The following is a 23,000-nucleotide window of genomic DNA, read 5'->3' as shown; positions in this document are numbered from 1 at the left end:
AGACAATATTGCATATGCCAGCAAGATTTTGCTGACAGGACACTGATATAGCTCTTTCTTGTGAGGTTATGCCAGTGCCTGGCAAATACAGACGTGGATGCTCACAGTCATCTAATGGATGGAACACAGGTCTCCTAAAAGAGGAGCTAGAGAAAGTAACCAAGGAGCTAAATGGGGTCGGCAACCCTATAGGAGGATCAACAATTTGAACTAACCAGTACCCCACAGAACTGTGTCTCCAGTTGCATATGTAGCAGAAGATGGCCTAGTTGGCAATCAATGGGAGGAGAGGCCCTTGGTCTTTCGAAGATCATATGCCCCAATACAGGGGAATGCCAGGGCCAGGAAGTGGGAGTGGGTGGGTTGGGGAGCAAGGTGGTGGGGGGGGGAGTATAGGGGGACTTTGGGGATAACATTTGAAATGTAAATGAAGAAATTTTCTAATAAAAAAAAAGAAGTGAATAAAATAAAATAAAATAAAATAAAATATAAAATCTCTTTTAAAATTCCAAGTCTCACAGAGGTGGGCTCCTATAAAATAAAAAATAAATTAAATACATCCTTACTTCAAAAGCGAAGAAAAAGGGCACAATCAGTTTGAACAAACCAAACCCAAACCCCAACAGTGTAAATAACTCAATGTCCAGTAGCTGGAAGTCACTCACCATCCTCTGGGCTCTGCCAAAGGACTTGGATCACGCTTTCAGCTCTGCCCTCTCCAGCACACACAGATTGTCTACCAAGCTCAGGCAGGCTTTACCCCTGCCTCCCCCCACTGCTGCTGTTCTTGGTGGTCATCCCATGGTACTGGCATCTCCAAAATGATTGAGTCTTCTGCTGTAACCAACAGCCTCTCATAAGCTCTTTTCATGGTGCCAAGTCTCAAATTCTCTGCATGACCTCTTCAATCCTGGGCCTTCAACTGCCATTGGGGCTGCACCTTTACCAATGGCCTCGCCTGACCTCTCACAGTGCCGAGTTTCATCTGTCCTCCATGACTCCTTTTAAAACAGTACCACCTGGGTGGCTCTTACACTACCAAGTTCAGCTGCCAGCAGGAGGTACAATCTTGGCTTCGTCAGAATTGGAGCAGAATTTCTGTATGCTGATTCTTCAGAAACATTTCCCAGAAGATTTCACCTCAACAATGCCGGGTCTCTTTCTAATCACCACTAATTTCTTAGCTCCATCTAACCAATGTCAAATGTTCCATCAATCTAACCATCAATCTAACCAATGTCAATGTCAATGTCAAATGTTCCATCAATGCAAAGGCTTCACTTCACTGGTGCCAGTTTCTTTTGGTTGTTTGTTTGTTTGTTTGTTTATTAGGTATTTTCCTCAATTACATTTCCAATGCTATCCCAAAAGTACACCATACCCCCCCACTCCCCTACCCACCAACTCCCACTTTTTGGCCCTGGCGTTCCCCTGTACTGAGGCATATAAAGTTTGCGTGTCCAATGGGCCTCTCTTTCCAGTGATGGCCGACTAGGCCATCTTTTGATACATATGCAGCTAGAGTCAAGAGCTCCAGGGTACTGGTTAGTTCATAATGTTGCTCCACCTATAGGGTTGCAGATCCCTTTAGCTCCTTGGGTAATTTCTCTAGCTCCTCCATTGGGGGCCGTGTGATCCATCCAATAGCTGACTTCTTTTGTTAATTACAGCTGATTCTTGAGCCCCACCTAACCAGAACCACAGATTCCCTCTGAAACTCCACAAGGCAGTCCTCCATCATCTGGACTGCTCTCGACATTCTTATCGTCCGAGTTCCCACAAAACATCCCACTGAGCCCTCAACACTCAATGGGTTTTGTAGCCCAGAGTCCGAAAGTTCTTCCACAATCCTCCCCAAACCGTGGTCAGATCTGTCACAGTAATGCCCCACTGTAACTTGTCTTACAGTTACTTTTACTGCAACAAAACATTATGACCAAAAGCAAGCTGGGGATGAAAGGGTTTAACCAGCTTATACTTCCACATCATAGTTCATCTTCGAATGAAGCCAGGACAGGAACCCAAACAGGGAAGGAACCTGAAGGCAGGAGCTGATGCAGAGACCATGGAGGGGTGCTGCTTACTCGCTTGCTCCCCCATGGCTTGCTCAGCCTGCTTTCTTATAGAACCCAGGACACCAGCCCAGGGATGGCACCACCCACAATGGTCTGGGCCCTCCCCCATTGATCACTGGTTAAAATGTCTTACAGCTGATCTTACGGAGGCAATTTTCTCTGATGACTCTAGCATGTGTAGAGTTGACATAAAATGAGCCAGTGCAGGCAGTTTAGGAGGAACAATAATTTGTTTCCTGCCTGAAGACTCAACTCAGTCACCTCCCTTCCACTTCCACAGCTCTACTACCACTGTGAACTCAATCCCTTAAGCTGTGAGCCAAACCAACCTCTTTCCTTCAGTTCTTGCTGCTGAGTTACAGCACTGTGACATCCAACTAATACGGCCCACCGGGAAGCTCGGCAGACCCTCGCTCCTACTTCTTGGAGGAGAGCCTGCCCAGAATCATTCTGGGACAAGTGTATCTTACCTCTGGATTAAATAGTGCCCTCCTCCGAGTGTACACCCACTCAAAACTTGAGAATATGTTCTTATTTGGAACTTGTAGATGTAACCAATACCAGTGAGACCCACAAAATAAGACAGGGCCAGCTTTCAGGCAGCATCCCGTTGCAAATAGCAGCAACAGTGAGGGTTACAAGTGGGTAAATGAGGGTCTGCAAGGCTTCCTACTCTCCCGCAAGGTGATTCTACGGCATGCAAGAGACTGAACACGTAGACAATGGCCACACTCTGTAAAGACTCTGCCCTATAATCTGCTGTGACCAGCCTAGGAAACCAACCCATTGTCTATAGAAAGTCATTCTTCATCTATTTGAAAACTTGTATAGGTAGAAAGTCAGATAAATTCTACCATATTTATCAAACAAACCAGGAAACTAAAATAATTCTTACAATGCTCACAGTATATGAACACAGCTCAAGAAATAACTACCACTTTCTGAAGCTTTCGTCTCATTTCCAATGTAGGACCAGCCAGAGGAAGTAAAAAATACATACCTAACTGTCCCATAGGTTAGTCTTCACTTACTAGTAGGCTGCCTATAATTTCCCTAGTCCCATGGCCGCCACTCAGGCATGGGCCTTCCTTTTTCCTAACTACAATCTTTTCCTGCTCCAGGGCCTCTTCTAAACACAAGTGATGACTCTACCAAAAGACCAATGGCAACATCTGACTCCCTAGCTATGCCACCATCCTGCTAACAGCCCTTCTTTTGTCTCCTGTATTAGTCTTCATTTGCTTCCACACATAGCATACCATGTCTCTGGACTTCCAACACAGTCCCCCAAACCTGCTGCCGAACTTTCCTCATCAATGTTCCTGTTAATGGCATTTCCCCTTGGGTAGATATTGGTCTATCTCAGTTTGGCTTCTTCCATTTGCCTGCTGCATTGGATCATCCCCAGTACACTGTCAGCAAATAAGTACTGGCTCTTCTGTTGAAGGAACCCAGTGGAGACAAATCATATTGAAGGAAGCCCAGTTTTAAGAAAAGAAAAAAAAATTACTCACTTTGAATATTTCAGAGACATTTAAAACTACAATTCCAAATGCTTTAATCATTGCTTTCTTTGTGTCAAAGTGCTAAAACACCTATTTTTTTTAAAGAATTATTGTGTTATGTCTCTGAATACACTGTAGCTGTCTACAGACACACCAGAGGACAACACTGGATCCCTTTGGAGATAGTTGTGAGCCACCATGTGGTTGTTGGGAACTGAACTCAGAACCTCTGGCAGAGCAGGCAGGGCTCTTAACCAATGAGCCATCTCTCCAGCCCCACCTTTTTTTTTTTTTTTTTTTTTTAAGTTGTGAGACTATTATCATGACCTATCATTTCATTAATGTAGTTACAGCATATTATTTTTTTCTTCAGGAAAGTAGCATATTGTGGTGGTTTGGATGAGAAGTTGCCCCTCATGCAATTAATCATGTGCTGCTGGTGGTACTGTCTAGGTAGCTTAAGGAGGTTTAGGACTCGGGGCCTCCTTGAAGGAAGTATGTCACTACAGCCAACTATGCTTTCCTGGCCATCATGGACTCATCCTCTTGAACAAGAAGGCAAATAAACTCTGTTTTATAAGTTGCTCTTGGTCATGGCATTTTATCACAGCAACTGTAAAGTAACTGATACACACTTAACATCATCCATTTTTCTTCTCACAGAGCTAAGAGGTGAGAGCATATTGCACTGAAATTTGACAAGGCATCTAAAGGAGTATTGTTCAGTAATATTTGACTGCACTGAGTTTGGTTTACAAGAAAAGCTAATCACTTTTAACACAGCAGGTGAAAACTTCATGCCCTGAATGTGTGGATGATTTCCATTTGAGTAAATTAAGAGCATTGACTCATCTTTGTTGCAAATTTATTCATTTACTTTTAACCAGGGAATATTCACAACACTTGGGAAACCAATATGTAAATAAATAAGTAAATAAATAAACTAAAGCACATTTTCCCTGTAGGCTGTTCCTTGAAAATTCAATTAAGATTTATTGATAAAAGACTGCTTCACCTAAAATGTATTACCCTAATTTAGGAATCAATAAGTATTTCTCTGAGTTTTATGCACTATAAATTATTTAATATGTTTATCTGATGTCCAAGTGTGTTGGTAAATGGGAAGCCTGAAGCAACGTGTGGGCTAGAAAGTCATTTGGTAACGTGGAAGAGATGGCATTTGTATTCTAATCGTAACAGAGCTCATGAGCAGTTTGAGCAGCCTACATATTACCTTCGGCTTTATATAGTGTTCCTCCTGTCCGCCATCTTCAACACCTGGCTCATCCACCCACACACCAAGAGGAATTTTAGAAGCTTTAGACAATTACTTATAAACATTTCTATCTGCTTTTGATTTTTTTGTTTTGTATGTATGCAGTGTATGTATTTGTGTGTATGCAGTGTATGTATGTACATATTCATACATGCACATGTGTAGAGACCTGAGGATGGAAGCAAATATCTTCCTCAATCACTTTCCACCTTTTTTTTTTTTTTTTTTTTTTTTTTTTTTGAGATCACTAAACCCGGAGCTCATCAATCAGCAATGCTGGCTGGCCACCGAGCTCCGGGCATCTGCTTGTCTTTGCGCTCCCACTCCCAAGCATTGGGCTTACAGGCACTCGCCTTAGTGCCCAGCTTTTTATGTGGGCACTGGGGATTTGAACTCAGGCCCTGATAATTGTGTGGCGAGCACTTTACTCATTGAGTCATCTCCCCAGACTCCTTTGGTTTTTGCATGTGTAACAGAGTTTCCAGTGAGGCCAAATTTAAACACTAGTGATAAGTTAGCAGTACCTTTTATTTAAGTGCCTGTTGAGGGTCTCCTTGGAGACCTTTGTTTTGTCCTTGGTTGTGTAAGATGCTCAGGGGCCTATTCTCTTGGCATAAGTCTCAAACCCTCATGGTTGCCCAAAGTCTTCCTGGTATACAATGCTTGCCTCTAGGGTATAAGGAGGGGAATTTTTCATGCTAATGAAGGAGCCACTTGAGAAAAAAAAATCTGACTCAGGAGCTGAGCTATTTCTTGTGAGATTTAGCGGAGTCAACAGATTTCTAAGTTTGGGATGATTTTGTCGAAGGTTTTTAATTGGCAAATGGCATTGTGGTGCTAGCTTTTCTCATTGTTCTCACTAAATGCCTGGCAGCAAGTTTTTGAGAGAGGAAGGATTTATGTCAGCTGACAAAATCAATCTGAGATGGTACAGTCCAAAATGATGGGACCAGAATGGAGTAAGTGCTGTGGTCATTTCTTACCCCAATAAGCCTGTATTTAAAAAACACGCAACTCAGTTGTTATATTTATAAGCTATATGCCTACATTGGGCAGATCAATCACCATACTAATCTATTCCCCAGCTATGAGACCCCTTGCTACTTGCAGCTTCTGCAGAAGTTCTGCTCCACGAGGTTCTGCTCCACCTCTTCCTCCTCTGTCCTCTTCTTCTCTCATCTCTTACCCTTACCCCAGTCTTTAAGACCTCCAGCCCCACTTTTCCCTTCCACTGCCCAATCTCAGGATCTAGCCTTTATTTGATCAGTTAAAATAGGGAGAAGGTTTACATAAAATCACCTGAGTACGTGATCCACTCCTCCCAGGGGCAGCCCCTCTTGAGGAAGCAGAATTAACATCAGAATACAAACAGCACCAGGGCAACCCACAGCGTGCAAGAGTTGAGCCTGCTGGACACATGGGGCCTACAGTCTGGAAACAAAGAACAGACAGGAAGTAGAGCCCACCTATAACCTCAAGACCCACTCATCGTAACCCACTTCCTCCACTGACCTATCACCTCATGAAGCTTCTATAACCTTCCAAAACAGCATCACTAGTGTTCAAGCACAGGAACCTATGGGGAGGGAGGGGCAGTGTTCTACATTCAAACTATATTACTACAAGTTTTGAGGCAGAAATCCCCTTTATAAGGTTTGAGCTTATGAACCAGGCAATTCAACACTCCTGGCTCTCTAGAATAACCAGACGCTACTTTAGTCATTACTATTAAGCAAGCCACTGGGTGAGAGAAAAGGGCAAGGTATGCATAGACCTAAACCTGAAGCCTGACTATGATGTGTCTATGGGGTTGAAAGACACATAGAACGATTCCAACAGTAAGTAGATGGCCTTCATATCAGTCCTAAGTCCCACTCTTAGGTTAGATGCATTCCTCTAATCCTTTTGTGCCCAATAGAAGGCAAGTCACCAGACCAAAAAAAAAAAAAATATGTTAGGAAATAAAATGAGAGAATGGTCCCATTTTCAAAATAAGATTCTGTGATCCACATAGGAATAAACAAGAGGGGGGAAAGTATAGTAATGGCTTGAGAAATGCTGGAAGGTTTGTTACGTATTTATTTATTTATTTATTTACTTATTAAAACAGCTCTTCTTCTGTGATGAAATGATGGACCATCTAGTGATTGCCATATCCAGGGATCCACCCCATAATCAGCTTCCAAACGCTGACACCATTGCATACACTAGCAAGATTTTGCTGAAAGGACCCAGATATAGCTCTCTCTTGTGAGACTATGCCGGGGCCTAGCAAATACAGAAGTGGATGCTCACAGTCAGCTATTGGATGGGTCACGCGGCCCCCAATGGAGGAGCTAGAGAAAGTACCCAAGGAGCTAAAGGGAACTGCAACCTTATAGGTGGAACAACAATATGAACTAACCAGTACCCCGGAGCTCGTGTCTCTAGCTGCATATGTATCAAAAGATGGCCTAGTCGGCCATCACTGGAAAGAGAGGCCCATTGGTCGTGCAAACTTTATATGCCCCAGTACAGGGGAACGCCAGGGCCAAAAAGGGGGAGTGGGTGGGTAGGGGATTGTGGGGGTGGGTATGGGGGACTTTTGGGATAGCATTGGAAATGTAAACGAGGAAAATACCTAATAAAAAAAAGTCAAAAAAAAGAACGATTTCAGATCATTAGCCATTATCATTATTTATTTTTTTAAATCTAGTTATACTGTAAACAAAATGAGGTGAGGCCAACTTAACTACTTTTAGTTTATGTACATATAAGATAATTTGGTTCTAAGTGCATGATGCATAGAAGCAAACCATAATCATATATAAACTAACTATATAAGCTTAATCATATATAAAGCATTTTAATAAAGCAAGATTTTGAAAAAAAACAGCTCTTCTATAAGATTTATTTACTTATTATACGTAAGTGCACGGTAGCAATCTTCAGACACACCAGAAAAGGGCATCCAATCTCATTACAGATGGTTGTGAGCCACCATGTGGTTGCTGGGATTTGAACTCAGGACCTCCAAAAGAGCAGTCAGTGCTCTTAACTACTGAGCCATCTCTCCAGCTCTGGAAGTCTTTTTTTTTTTTAAATGAAAGAAAATGCTTTGCTCTGCCTGGATATATAAGGGTGAAACCAGAACAAACACTTTTTAACACTTATTAACACTTTAATAAGTTAATTCAATGCCACATGCAATTAAATTCTGAAGAGTTTCATCATGTCCTTTCTTTAAAAGTTAATTTATTTATTTATGTTTACAGCATTTTGCCTTCATGTATGTGTGAGGCCAGAAGAGGACATCAGAACTCATTATAGATGGTTAGGAGCTACCATACGATTGCTGGGAATTGAACTCAAGACCTCTGGAAAAGCAGCCAGTGCGCTTAACCACTCATCCATCTCTCCAGCCCCCAACCTGTCTTTTTGAAGACGAAAATGTCTTAGTTCAACAAACAACAAACAAACCCATACCTAAAGAGCATAACTTATAAAAACACATGTATGGAGAGAACCAGTTAACTTTTGTCAACCAGAGTTCAAAAATACAGCTACCCATAGAAAACTAGTGTATGATAGAAATAACTCTTTATATTATTTAATATATGAGTTAGTCAGTAAGGTAGTTTGATTAATTGGGCTAGCATTTTAGGACAATCTCAGAATAAGTTCCAAATGTATAAATATTTAGTTACACAAAAAAGAAATAGAAAGAAAGGAATAAAGGAAGGAGGAAAGGGAGGAAAATTATGGCTTGTCTTTTTTATTTTATTTTCCTTAGAGTAGAAGACTTTTTGTTCTGCTTAGCTTTTTGTGTGATGAGATACTGTCTTACCACACAGCAGAGCCTGCCACAACCTCACAAGCTTGCTGCCTCTGGCTCTAAGACTCCCAAGTCCTGCAATTACAGACACATGTCACCATGCCCTGCTGAGCACAAGACTTTTTTCGGAATGATTTGAAACCCAGATGTCATTCAGAAACACATTTCACTGCACCGAGATCCCAAAAGACAAACACCACTACAAATTTAAAAGACAAAAAACAGCTCACTGAAGGGAAAAAATATTTAAAATACATCAGTAAACTTTTAATTCCTTTAGTATGTGAACAACTAGAATCAATTACAAAAGAACAAACAAGACAAAAAAAAAAAAAAAGACACAGACTAGCCTGCCTATTTTGAATACATTTAATAAAGAACCATTTGACGTACAAAGGGAGCAGTCTCCCAATCCTAACAGTCTATGATTGCTAGCAAGCAGGACTGCTGCCCAGCTGGCCAGCATCTGATAGTCATTTTCACTGCTTGTGCGGGACACTCAGGGACGGGTCTCTTCCAATTATTTTAAGTGGCATCTCTGAAAACAGGTGAAGACAAAATTCCATAAAAAAAAATGTGTATCAGAGTTTCTCAACTTCTGCTATACGGACACTGTGGAGCAGACAAGTCTTTGTGAAGTAACTTTCCTGTGCAGCATAGGATACATAGTAACATCCCTAGCTCATAGCCACTGGATACTAGTAGAGGCAACTTTTAAACCCCTGTTGTAACAGGTCTACTAGACCAGGTGGAGACCCCCAGGGATCCAATGACCTCATAAGGGTTATCTGAGACCATCAGGAAACATACATTCTGATGTTCTGATCCATAACAGAAGCAAAACTACAGTTATGGTCCTGAGGCACCACAACATAAGGTATTAAAGGGTCACAGCATTGGGAAGGTTGAGAACCACTGTCCTAGACACTGTCAGTTGCTGCCCTGCTGCTGAGAAGTGATGTATTTATAACATTCCAGGCAGGGTGTTATGAAGAAAGAAAATAGGGCTGGGTGAGAAGGACAGAACGGAAGGAAGCGAGCACTGCTTTTCGCCAGGGTAGTGAGGTGAAGGCTCTCTGCCAGGACAGAAGAGCAAAGGACTGGGTATAAGAGGCCCTTGCTGACATACAGCCAGAGAGAAGAAGGCAGAAGAAACACCAAGCGCAAAGACCCTGGAATCTGTGCTTAAGGAGAACCAGTGGATGCCAGCAGAAAGGAAAAACAAAAATCAAAAGGAAATTTACAAATAGGGTCAGAGAGGAAACCAGGGGCCAGATCTTGTAGGCTTTTTAAGTCAGAAGTAAATAAATAAATAAATAAAATTCTGAATATTTATATTGGATAAACCAAAAGTCCCCAGGGGGAATTTTGGAGAAGACGAATAGGATCTAGCTTACGCTAATGGGGGGGGGGGGGGAGGAACATGAGTAAAAAAATAGCCAAAGATCTTATGAAAAAATAATCAACTTCAATGTAATTAATTCAAAGGACTTTTAAAAATTGATGTAGCACTTTTTCCACTTGGAACCTTAAGAAAGATTAGAAAGCCGAAATACCAGTGCTTCTTTAGGGAAACAAACGCCCTTTTCTGCTCTCCATGGACGTCAGAGAGCATCTGATTGCAGGACAATTTGTCAATTCCTATTACAATTTAAAAAAAAATCGATGCAGTAATTGCATTAGCAAGAAATTTAATGCATGATTCTACTTGCATATGTGTGCAAAAACGTATCATAAAACTGACTATAGCATTACATTAAAGTAACAAAACTAGCATTTTGTTCAGTGGCTAATATTGGACTGACTGTAAAAACCATAATGAGACAATTAATAGAAACTGTACAGTAATAAATCTAAGGCAAATTTGTGTAAGCTGATACATTAAGAGCTCCGAAAAGCTCAGGAATCAAAGGGATGAAATGCCCAACAGTAGGGAGAGAGAACTTAGAGAGCCCACCTCCAGCAGGAAGACAGGGCATCAAGTGAGGGATGGGGTTGCCATCCCACAGTCACATCTCTGACCCATAATTGTTCCTGTCTGAAAAAACTGCAGGGACAGAAATGGAAAGGAGACTCGGGAAAAGAAGGTCCAGCTACAGGCCCAAAGTGGGATCTAGCTCAAGGGGAGACCAGAAGGCCTGACACTATTACTGAGGCTATGAAGGGCTCAAAAAAAGGGGGGATCTATCATAACTGCCCTCCAAAAGACCCAACAAGCAGCTAAGAGTCAGATGCAGATATTTGCACCCAACTAATGGACAGAAGCAGCTGACCCCTGTTGTTGAATTAGGGAAGGCTGAACGAAGCTGAGGAGAAGGGCGATCCTGTAGGAGGACAAGAAATATCAATTAATCTGAACCCCCGAGATCTCTCAAACACTGAACCACCAAACAGACAGTATACACCAGCTGATGTGAGGCCCCCAACACACATACAGTAGAGGGCTTCCAGGTCTGTTCATTCAGAGATGATGCACCTCACCCTCAAGAGACTGGAGGCCCCAGGGAGTTTAGAGGTCAGGTGGGGGGGAGGCGGGGGCAACCATGTGGAAATGGAGGGGTGGGGAGGGTGGATGGGGGGCAGGGAATGGAATATGGAGTGTAAAAAATTAATTAATTTTAAAAATCTCCAAAAAGTATTAGGATCTAAGAAAGACTAAGCTATGTCCAAGCAGCTTATAGTAGAAAGCCATTGTTATTTTACACACATGTGCTTGCTCTAACCTACTTGTTTTCTTCATGGTTCCAATTAAGTAGTCCACTCTCTATAATTTTCATCAAGCATAAGAAAAGTATGTTTTCAAACGAGTGATTTCTTTCGCATGGAAGCTTAATTTTTATCTTTGTTTGTTTTTCTAGATGCACATCGGGAAACTCTGCTTTTCAATTTTTTTATTCTAGGTATGTGTGTTCATGCCTGCAAGTATGTATGTGCACTACATACGTGCATGCCTGGTTCCGAAGGAAGACAGAAAAGATGTCAGACTGCCTGGAATATTTCGGTGGTTCTGAGCCCTGGGTGCTGTAGACAGAACCCAGCTCCATCGCAACAGTATCAAGTGCTATAGCCACTGATCATTCTCTCCAGCCCGAAGAACTCTGCTTTTTAGAGACACTATAAAACACATTGTTTTAGTATAACTTTCTAATTAAACATACTAACTTTTCAAATAAAGCATCAATGTTTCTAATGTAACTAGAAGATTCTGAGAAGGTTATGTAAGAAGACCTTAGCGATGGTTGTCTCTCCAAAGTGTAAGGAGAAGTGATATTTGATGAGCAGTTCCTGAATCGGGTGCTTTAAGCTACTGTCTCCTGGGCGTGTCTCCTAGGATGACCTGTAGTAAATCCTACCACATTTGGCTCTCCTGGTTATTGTTGCTATTTCTCACTCTGGTTTCTACTCCGCAGAGAGCATGAGCAACTGCTCTTAGGCTCTAACCTGTGGTCCATCTATTGGCCCAGCCTTCTACCAACGTTTTAAAACACTGACAAATAAGAGCAACAAGAGCCCGTGGGAAATGCCAGTGTAATATTTATAAGGAGAATTCATCGGAGAGCTAAAGGACTGGGGTGCCTGCTGTGGGAAAGAGTCTTTTCGACATGACAGGGGTGCTGCATCCACAAAATGTCAACAAAAGTTTGCCTAAGCGAAACCTGCATAATGACCACACTAGATGCCATGTCAACCCGGGTGGGAGAAAGAACCCACCAACGTCTGAAGAGCTACAGGCTCTTGGCTAGTGGCTGCTGAAGAAGAGAGAATTCGTTTTCTACAGGGACGAGACCAGTGAGACGTTAGCCAATCCCGAGCGGTCAGTTCTAAACCCACACACATACAAGCGACTCGGGAGACCATGTGCGAAGAGGGGAGGGTGGCAGTGATGTAAATACAGTTTAGTCATGTTACAAACTTCTCAAGAAAAATCTTCAAGAAGATTCTCAATAAAACTTAGCCATATTGGCAATCGTTCATAAATCCAGTGCTGGGGAGACAGAGATGGATGGCCACATCCTTGAGGCTTTGGGCTAGCCAGACCAACCTATTCAGCAACTCAAAACCCAAGGGAAGAAGCACCTGAAAACTGAGTCCTAAGGCTGTTCTCTGGTTTCTAACACATGCGCGCACATGAACATCCACACATACATTCGAGACAGGGTTTCTCTGTATAGCCCTGGCTGTCCTGGAACTCACTTTGTAGACCAGGCTGGTCTCGAACTCAAGAAATCTGCCTGCCTCTGCCTCCGGAGTGCTGGGGTTTAAAGGCGTGCACCACCACACCCGGCTTAAAAGATGCTTAATAATTGCATTGCTGCTCTTTGTTCCCATCGTTCATCGCAGACACCAGCTGACCTGCCAGCTTTCTTGTACCTTGGCCAGCCTCAAGCATACCTTCATTGCCATCAAGTTCGATGGCGTGCAGCATGGCCTGGTGGGAGGGATCATCAAGCGCTTCAAGGAGAAGAGGTTCTGCCTGATGGCCGTGAAGTTCCTTTGGGCTTCTGAGGAACATCTGAAGCAGCGCTATGTTGACTGGAAAGACCATCCTTTCTTCCCGGGGCCGTTGAAGCACTTGAACTCAGGACACATAGGTGCCATGGTCTGGGAGGGGCTCAATTTGGTGAAAAGAGGCCGAGTGATGTTGCGAGAGACCAATCCAGCATATTCTAAACCAGGCACTATTCGTGGGGAATCTTGCATTCAAGGTGGCAGGAACATCACTTGTGGCAGCGATTCAGTGGAGAGTCTATGGTTTAAGTCAGAAGAACTGGTTGATTATAAGTCGCGTGCCCATGACTGGGGTTATGAGCAGACGTGGATAAACCGGAATCCTTTTTGGCACTACTGATGGGCTCCCAGACATAGCTCTTCATCCCACTGAGTGGATGGGTCATCTTCTCTAAAACAATACAGACTTTGGAATTGGGGCAAAAAAATAAAGATAAATAAAAATAGAAATAAAATAACTACATTGCATCCTATTTATAAATACAAAATAAAAATTGCTAGCAGTTGTTATGTTGCTGGGTTTTATTGTGTAATTGTAAGGTTATCACAGGTTTTCTACAGCTTCAGGCTTTGTGAACAGATGTATGCTTAGATTACAAGATTTATTCATTCCATAATTAAGTACTGTATAAAGTAAGTTATATTTTGTTACTGGTCTTCAGGGGACCCATTTCTATACAACCTAGGTCAGAGACTATGAGAATATTATTTTACATCAAGATGAGCTAGACCACCTGCAGTTTGGGGGTTGGGAAAAGTTGTTTTGTTTTGTTTTGTTTTTGTTGAGACAGGGTCTCACCATGTAGCCCTTGCTATCTTGGAACTCACTATGTAGACAAAGTTGCCCTAAAATTACAGAGCTCTACCTCCATCTGTCCCCCAGAGGATGGAATTAAAGGTGTGTTCTGCAGCATCTAGCTCATCTATAGTTTATAAAGACCTTACAGTTCAGTGTTCCTCAGCCTTCTTAAAACTGTGACCCTTTAATGCAGTTCCTCATGTTGTGATGGCCACAACCATAAAATTATATCATTGTTACTTTATAACTCTAATTTTGCCACAGTTATGGATTGTAATGTAAATATTTTTGGAGATAGAAGGTTACTAACAGGATTGCGACCCACAGGTTGGGAGCCACTGTTGTAGCTGATTTCTCCTCACTTTTCTTAAATATTGCTTTCCGGACCATGACTCCAACCTCTGGAGTCTCCACCGTGAGAGGCTGTTAACATGGAGGTGTTTTCAGAAGGAATAATACACGGCCTAGAGGTATGCCTGTCAGGTTTTTCTGATGTCCAAACTCATTTCATGCTTTTTCTAACCTTTATTCTCTGATTTTTATTTCTAACATCTATTTCAGAGCAATTTTCTAGCTAAAATATTTTCTGACTTGTTGACATCTTCCGGGTGAATAACTGTCAGCTTCCCATTTGGCCTTTTTACTTCTTCAGCTGCAAGCAGATAAACACTACAGAGGAAAAAACAGATGTTCACAATCAGCCTAATAACATATGGCTTGTGTGTGTGTGTGTGTGTGTGTTCATTCTTATGCTGCCAATATCAGTACTGGAATTGAAGAGCAAGTTAATACACATGAATATCTGCTACCAGTTATTCTTCCAGTAAGTGAATCCAATAGTATAAAAATGATTATTCAGGCCCCCTACTCTTTAAAGACTGATGTGATCCTGTTGGATGTTCTGAAATGCTAATTTGGTAAAAATTTTGTTTTCCATTTTACTTAAGGAATTCGATATGTATTACCATACAAAACAAATTCTTCAGTTGGTTAAACCAAACCCTTCATGGGTTGTTGTGAACACGGTTGTAGCCTGGAGAGCTGTGGCCATGGAGTTAGGGCCATTGCTGCACCTAGCAACCATGACCATTGATGTACCTAGCAACCATCCCTGTCTTTTGCTGTAAGCAGACCTTAGTGATTCTCACCTCATGTCCATTACTTCCTTCCATTGCCAAGTCTTAGAGAGCTCGGCTTTGCTGAGTATATTCAGGTTCTACATAGACGTCTCCTTCAATCTCTCCTGTGCTTTAAAAAACACACTCATTGTATTAGATTTTTTTTTCATTGCTACAACAGAATAACGGTGTGGTGGGGTGATGGGAACAACTTAAGAAAAGTTATTTCTGGCTCACACTTAAGGATAAAGTCCACCATGGCGAGAGGTCATGGTCACAAGAATGAGACACAGCAGGTATCATTGCATCCACAGTCAGTGTCTTAGTCAGGGGTTCTATTCCTGCACAAAATATCATGATCAAGAAGCAAGTTGGGGAGGAAAGGGTTTATTCTGCTTACACTCCTGCACTGCTGTTCATCACCAAAGGACTTCAGAACAGGAACTCACACAGGGCAGGAACTTGGAGGCAGGAGCTGATGCAGAGGCCATGGAAGAGTGCTACTTACTGGCTTGCTTCCCCTGGCTTGCTCAGCTTGCTTTCTTATAGCACCCGGGACTACCAGCCCAGGGATGGCACCACCCACAGTGGGCTGGGCCCTCGCCCCTTTTCCCTTGATCACCAATTGGGAAAGTTCTTACAGCTGGATCTCATGGAAGCATTTCCTCAAGGAAGACTCCTTCCTCTGTGATAACTCCAGCTAGTGTCAAGTTGACACACAAACCCAGCCAGTACAGTCGGAAAGCAGACAGCAGTGCACGCTGGTGCCCAGCTCATTTCCTTTTTCTACTTAGTCATGGACCCCAACTAACAGTATGGTCCCATTAACATTTAGAGTAGGGACTCCCTCCTCAAGTCCCTCAATCTAGAACCCCTCTTCCAGATACATCTGGAGGTTTCTCCCCTAAGAGACCATAGATCCTGTCACCTTGACAATCATTATAACCGTATATAACATATATGTACAGCTAGGGTACTGTTCAGAAACCTTTCAACCTCCTTAGCATGTTGGTCCCCCATTTGAGTAAGGTTATAAGTTTCAAGTTTTTCATATATTCAGTTATACGAATGACATCTCCTGGTAGTTCACATATGCTAAAGCAATATTAATTATATAAACATGAGGTAGTTGCAAGGAAAACTCCAAATTAGTATTAAAATAGCCTTAGAAGGACTACTACTGTTGCTTTTTGTGTGAAGACCTATTTTTCTCTGCTGCGAAAAGGAAAACATGGAAATTGTACATGAAACTATTGTGAAGTGGTAATAATGCTGTCATCTCTCTGAAACCCTGAAAATCCATGATTATATGAAAATTATGCTTCCTTAGTATTCTAAAAAATAGGTTCTGGAAGTTAAGACGTGTGTTTCCAAAATACATAGGAAGTTTCTTGAAATCAAATTTTAATTCATTACTTTGTGATCGACTCTAATAACTGGTAATTACTGATAAATATGTAATTCATCATGGCCTGTGTCACATTATCTGCTCCAACCAAACACAGTTCTGCACATTTGAATGTTTCTTTTTAAATAAGGCAGGCTCTTCAAAGCCGCAAATGAATAAGTCATTCAGAGCCAGATCTTTATCTCCGTACTTTGAACGTGTTCTTCTCCTGGAACTTCCTTTGAAGTAACGACAGGATGAAAAATTGAAAAGGGAAATGGCAGAGGGAAATCAGAAATTTGCTGTTGCTAGTTAACATGATTGGGAAGTCAGTGTGCCAGCTTCAAAGAAGGATGAAGGAAATTGGAGAGGAAAGGGTCGTAGAGAAAAAGTAACGGCTTTGAACGGAAGATCAAGCAACTTAATTTAATTGCACAAATTAGAAGCCAATGGGGCTGAGCTGCAGACTAACATCAAAATCTTTAGTGCTGCAACGATGACTCAATGTCTGCCACAAATAAATAGTAGTCAAGAAAGAAGAAACCGAGTGGCCTAAGAACCTGGTCAAAGTAGCCATAGGCATTACGGATGCCTGAAGAAAAGAGCTGTTCCACAGGGAGAAGGTAGCAAGCACTCAAATTGCAAAGAAGGCGCAGGCAGCTTAGAGACCGATTGGAACAGATTTTAAAAAATGAAACTCAAAAGAAAATCCCAAACTACGTGTGGGACAGGGAGGAGCAGGCCTGGAGCGAGGGTGGTGTCGAGGCTGTCCGAACCTGGGAAATCTCATCCTGAGATCAGCTGGAGCACGCTCACTACCCCCTGCCCTGGGTTACATGCTCTGTACCGTGTAGCCCTGTGCTCTCTGCCCCACTCCACCCCCGACCCCGCCCTTGTCTCCTCAGAGGATATCACGCAACCACGCAACCGGTTTCCAGGCTAAACTGCCTTTCCCCTTATAAGGTCATGTGCGGGATTTCTTCCTCATGCAAATAAGGCATCTCCAGAACTCTGGCCCTGTCAATGATGTACACACACTCCATAGCCCCTACTCAAGCACCCAAAGGTTTACATAGCCTTTGTGTCTCCCAGTAAATAGAAGCAGTTCTCTAAAGCTGCTCTCAGGGATGTGTGTTCTTAACCCTCACACTCACCGCTGATTGAGATCCTGCCTGCATCCCCCACCCCCCACCCCCCACGCCCGGTCCAAGCTTCTCTCCCTCCAGTCCAGCCTGCTCCCAGGGCGGGGGAAAGACATGTCCTATAACTATGGCTTTATTACTGTACCAACTGTCTTAGAGTTTCTATTCCTGCACAAAACATCATGACCAAGAAGCAAGTTGCCGGGGAGGGGGGTTGGGGGGTGGGGGGGTGGGGTGTTAATTCAGCTTACACTTCCACATTGCTGTTCATCACCAAAGGAAGTCAGGACTGGAACTCACGCAGGGCAGGAAGCAGGAGCTGATGCAGAAGCCATGGAGGGACGTTACTTACTGGCTTGCTTCCCCTGGCTTGCTCAGTTTGCTTTCTTATAGAAGCCAGGACTACCAGCCCAGGGATGGCACCACCCACAATGGGCTAGGCCCTCACCACCCTTAATCACTAATTGAGAAAATGCCTTACAGCTGGATCTCATGGAGGCATTTTCTCAAGGGAAGGTCCTTTCTCTGTGATAACTCAAGTTGACACACAAAACCAGCCAGCACACCAACAAAAGCTATTTTTGTGTAGAGACTTTAAAAAGAAAAGAAAAGAAAATCATAGCCAAGATAAAGTAGAGGAGAAGAATTATACACTCTACTACAAAAGTTTCCTAGGGCCACTGTAACAAATTCCCATAAACTTCGATGGCTTAAAACACCAGAAATTTATTTTCCCACCATTTGGAAGGCCAATATCTGAAATCAAGCTGTCAGCATGGCCTGCCCTCGCTGGTGGTTCCAGGGAAAAAAAAAGATCACTGCCAACCTTTCTCAGTTTCTGAAGACTCTGAGCAACCCACAGTGTTCCCTGCCCCACCCCCACATAAACGAATTGCTCTGATCCTCACCTCCCACCACCACATATCTTTTCTGTGTCCATTCATCTGCAGTTCTTATTTCTTAAAATAAATAAATAAATAAATAAATAAATAAATAAATAAATTAATCTGTCATTAGATTTAGGGCTCACCTTGTCCATCCTATCTCCTCTCAAGATCATGGCTGAAAACCTGGGCAACACTCACTTCTAGGCAAGGTTAGAGTCAGAAGTCTGGGTGGCCGTGAGTATTGGGCAAACACCGCTCAGACTGCTTCCTATACCCATGGGAACAACTCTACCATTTCACAGCTATTCTCCTTAGGAGAATGCTACAGTTCTACAGTTTCTGGGTTCTGCAAAGATGCAGTAGGAATCTCTCTTGGTTCTAAGGCTCAAACGGGAAAATAACAGCCCCAGTGCTGCAGTAAGGATGTAAGATTACAGAGTGCTTGGCTTGAGCAAAGTGACATGGGGCATGGAAGAAAGGTCAAGGGCTCCAATTTCTTCTGCGCTTGGCTCTTCGGCACAAACCTTCCCTTGAGTAATGATTTTTGCCATGCATTTTTCTGACATAGTTTTCCTTTCTTGTGATAGAGAAGTCTTGCTTTTCTTACTAAAGAAAAAAAATTAAATTATAATTATATCACTCCCAAATCCCTCAAACTTTTCCCGTGTCCTTACTCTCTTCTTCTGAAGTTAGTAGCCTCTTTTAAAATTATTATAGAAAAATGCATAAATATATAGGTACAACCTGCTGAGTCTGTTTAATGCTGCTTGTATGTATGTGATTTCAGGGCTGACCACTTTTGTATTGGACAATCACTAGAGAGATCATCCCTGAGAGAGGCTAATTCTCTCTTAGTACTCATTAGCTGCCTATGGTTTCTGCATAGGCATGGGACCCTATGATATTTTCCCCTTCCCATTGGCATGTCTACTCATACAATCATTGTTCAGGTACTGTATAGGCAGCCATACTGCTGAGGCATCATGGATAAGGTTTCCCTGTCATTTCTAGAAATTATAGTGGTTTAGGAAAGTGATGGTAACAGGTTCTGCTTTTAGATCCATAACTTCACTAACGCTGGGTAGTTGACTAAGTTTCTACTACCAGACATTATTTCCCTCCTATTGAGTGAGTCTTAAGTCAAATCAGACAGTTGTTGGTTATTACCAAGATATGAGGACCAAATTGCACCATTAGGGGTATCTTGCTGCACTGGCTAGTTTTGCGTGTCAACTTGACACAGCTGGAGTTATCACAGAGAAAGGAGCTTCAGTTGAGGAAATAACTCCATGAGATCCAGCTGTAAGGCATTTTCTCAATTAGTGATCAAGGGGGAAAAGTCCCTTGTGGATGGAACCATCTCAGGGCTGGTAGTCTTGGTTCTATAAGAGAGCAGGCTGAGCAAGCCAGGGGAGGCAAGCCAGTAAAGAACGTCCCTCCATGGCTTCTGCATCAGCTCCTGCTTTCTGACCTGCTTGAGTTCCAGTCCTACATCCTTTGGTGATCAACAGCAGTATGGAAATGTAAGCCGAATAAACCCTTTTCCTCCCCAACTTGCTTCTTGGTCATGATGTTTGTTCAGGAATAGAAACCCTGACTAAGACACTTGCCATGTTGGCCCTTGTTACAGTTCACGGACATCAGAGCTGGGTGGGACCACGGCTTGCTTCCCTGCCTTGGCTGTTTATGTACATACCGCTTTCTGGTACTGAAGGCTAGACTGAAAGAAGGAGGCTTTCAGATTATTTCCAGCTCAGATCTTTTTGTGTCCTCATCACTAGGATTTACAGTCAACCTCTGAAAGGCAATTGAGGACAAAGCAATAGCCTACATTGTTTTAGAAGTCACTTGGACTACTCTGACCACCCCCTCAAATGGAGGTGTCTCAGGCCAGCCGGATACTGGAGTTTTTGTTAGGTAGTCTATGGCTCTTATGTGGAGCATTGTCAACTCACGTGGCATACTTCATTTATGTATGAACATTTGTTGTGTATAATTTTATGTAAATACAAAACAATATGACTCCTTGAAGCTTTATGAAATATCCTTGGTGTTATTCATAATGAAAGAAAAAATATGACAGAAGATAGGCTATAATTCCACAGACATGTTATCTCTTTTCATAAAACAAAAGCTTTTTTCTTAATTGATGTTTAAAATGTACAAATAGTTATCCCTATCTTTCCTTTATGCATTCTAGTTTAGCATATCTAAGCATAACTAGAATATTTCCTCTGAAGCATTCTAATTGTTTATTAATGTAGAGTAGAGTCTGGAGGACTGTTAAGATTTTAGTTTATAATTCTTCTTGAAGTTTGCATAAAAATGGTGAGTTTTTAAAATATTCATCACAATTTTTCCATGACCTGTATTCTTTATTCTTAAATAAAAGGGGGAGTCATTACAGGAAGGGATTTTAGAACTATCTTCTTAGTCTTTACAGCTTTCCCACTGTCTTGTAGCACACACACCACCACCACCACCACCACCAACAACAACAACAAGAACAATAAGAACAACAAGAAAACCCAATTACATCACTGTAAAAATTGAGTAAGCTTTTTCAAAGTAAGATCATATTTGTTTTTGTTTAACTGTCTCAGAATACCAGGGACTAATGGTATAGACATGAATAAAACTCTGGCCCTGCCACTCAAGTGTTGAAGGAGATAGGGGTAAACCAAGAGTTGCAAAGTGCATCATATGATGCTCACCACAGTGTCAGTGTTTACATATCGCACATATGATATTTGCATATTACTCTTACAGATAAGGTGCAAGGAGAAGGTGTCGCTGGGAAGTGACATTTCAGCTAAATCTGAAAGCATAAGAAAAACTTGGCTGAGCAGAGGTTAAGTTGGCAGAGAATGTTCTAGACAAATAGACTGCTGTGTTAATGAATGCTCTATGCTGTGCTCAGAAAATGGCAAGAATTGTACTGTGCCAAGGAGCAGGTAGAAAATAAGAAGGAAGAAAGTACAAGGGCTAAGCAGATTGAGTTGAGGTTTTAGTGTGATTTATCCGTGTGGTAGGGATAATATTTTACAGATACTAATCCACTGCAGCATCTCTGTGAAAGCATTTTTGCTTACATTCCCCTACTTCTAAGTCAAGCCATAAGACCTATCAACTCACGATGGTGGAAATACTACAAATAAAATGGCTTTGTTTAGCTTTGAATCTCAAAGCAGGTTTTTTTTTAAACCTCTTTTGGAAGATACTATTTGAGAGAGCCATGTTTTGTAAGAGATATAAAAGGGTGTGCCAGATTCTTTGACCTCTCTCCTCAATATTTCAAAAGATTACCCTATATAGTTTTTGTGTGAAAGAGCTCATTTAAGCATGAAGCTTCAACTAAAAGAGTCTATGCCTTTTTCATCTCTGTGGGCTGCAGCAGAAAGGAAAGAGGCAGGAGGCATAAGGAAGGCATCTTCGGTCCCAACCGACTCAAGCTCTGATGCAGTAGAAGAACTGGAGGTGTGGGGGAGTTCGAACACTTAGAAAAGGAGGCCAAGGACATTACCTAAAGAACCCCACTCATGTCTTCACTGCAATGAGCAACATGGTATGTGATCAATACAAATGCCACCAAGAGCTATTGCTGTATAACTAGTTGGCCTGAGATCAATACAAATGTTATCAAGAACTAGTGACGGACAACTAGTTTTCACTTTGTAGGAAAATAGTGGAAAAGATGAGTAGCAGAAAGGTAGTCCACATCTCAGTGTTCTGGAAGATCCTACCAATTGCATCAAATGTATCAAAACGGGTAGGAGTTAGGGAATCTCAGATGTTCTGAGTGCTTCCAAGAAAAAAACTGGCTGAGGAGGCCACCACACCAGCCAGTATAGCCTAGGTCACAGAGAGGGCATGATGTGGGAGGACTCTAAGGTCTAAAGTGAATGCCAAGACTTGAGCAGCCAGTGTCACCACATAACCACCGAAGCTGTGTGCTTGATGGTTACCATTGTGGGAGAATATCCACAGCAGGTTAGCCAATCAGCCAAGGAACTGGTGTGGAGCTAGAGAGATGAACGAGACTGGCAGACACTTCGGAAGAGACTTTGTCATCAAGCCCAACGTGGTAGTCAGAGCATGAAGATATGAAGAAGGTTCTGAAGAGGATAGTTTTGGGTCTAAGGTGAACAGTGGCCCAGAAGGAACAAAATGGAAAACAGGTAGACAATGTGTAAGAAAAAATAAAAAAGCACATTTATAATAAAATAGTATAGAGTTTAGTATATCAATGCTTGAGTTATCACTATGCCTGGAACACATACTTGCGAATATGTATACTTCACCAGCCATAAATACAGGCATTTATTTTCTCTAACATGTTATTATATATGATGCAGTTATTTTTTTCTAACTAACAGCTGGAAAAAACAGCATCTATACAAACTTCTGAATTATTTTCCCTTGATCCAAACCATAGCTAAAAGCCACATGCTCTCCCTTCATTGAATGGAACACACATAATTCAGTGTA

General features: G+C 42.1%; 1 pseudogene; it reads left to right on the top strand.

Moving 5' to 3' along the window:
* The window catches only part of Gm4862, a 65,438-nt pseudogene extending 51,919 nt beyond the window's left edge, over positions 1–13,519 (top strand).
* Positions 13,520–23,000: the final 9,481 nt, after the last annotated feature.

The sequence above is a fragment of the Mus musculus genome, chromosome 3 (genome assembly GCF_000001635.26).
Source record: "Mus musculus strain C57BL/6J chromosome 3, GRCm38.p6 C57BL/6J".
Lineage (NCBI taxonomy): Eukaryota > Metazoa > Chordata > Mammalia > Rodentia > Muridae > Mus > Mus musculus.
Note: the sequence above shows the minus strand (reverse complement) of the source record. Positions and strands in the feature narration are given on the sequence as shown.